The sequence below is a fragment of the Schistocerca piceifrons genome, chromosome 1, assembly GCF_021461385.2.
Source record: "Schistocerca piceifrons isolate TAMUIC-IGC-003096 chromosome 1, iqSchPice1.1, whole genome shotgun sequence".
Lineage (NCBI taxonomy): Eukaryota > Metazoa > Arthropoda > Insecta > Orthoptera > Acrididae > Schistocerca > Schistocerca piceifrons.
Window position 1 is genome coordinate 964,891,912 of NC_060138.1, and position 597 is coordinate 964,892,508.

Consider the following 597-nt stretch of genomic DNA (forward strand, 5'->3'; position numbering starts at 1 on the left):
CCGTGAATGACTCGGCCGACTCGTTCTGCTTCTGAGCCAACGTGTTTAACTTTTCCCTAAAGAAGAGAATATTGTTCTGTTTCCGATGCTGTGCGTAACGCCTCAGGTAATTGTTCAAATGTTTTTGCTTCCCGCAAAGTTTCATGGCATACGCGTTAGCTTCCCCAACCAGTCATAAATTGGCCTTACGGAGGCATGTTTCGTCAGACCATCCACCCAGCCCGGCTGAAGCTAAAACGTCATTGAAAAATACAGTTATTTCTTCTGTTGCCTTAGGCAACGGCCTTGCCACAGTGGATACACCGGTTCCCGTCAGATCACCGAAGTTAAGTGCTGTCGTGCATGGCCAGCACTTGGATGGGTCACCATCCGGGCCGCCATGAGCTGTTGCCATTTTTCGGGGTGCACTCAGCCTCGTGATGCCAACTGAGGAGCTACTCGACCGAATATTAGCGGCTCCGGTCAAAGAAAACCATCATAACGACCGGGAGAGAGGTATGCTGACCACACGCCCTCCTATCCGCATCCTCAAATGAGGATGACACGGCGGTCGGATGGTCCCGATGGGCCACTTGTGGCCTGACGACGGAGTGCTTG

General features: G+C 52.3%; 1 pseudogene; it reads left to right on the forward strand.

Annotated features, from left to right (window-relative positions):
* Positions 1 to 275: 275 nt before the first annotated feature.
* On the forward strand, positions 276 to 393 carry LOC124728104 (annotated as a pseudogene).
* Positions 394 to 597: the final 204 nt, after the last annotated feature.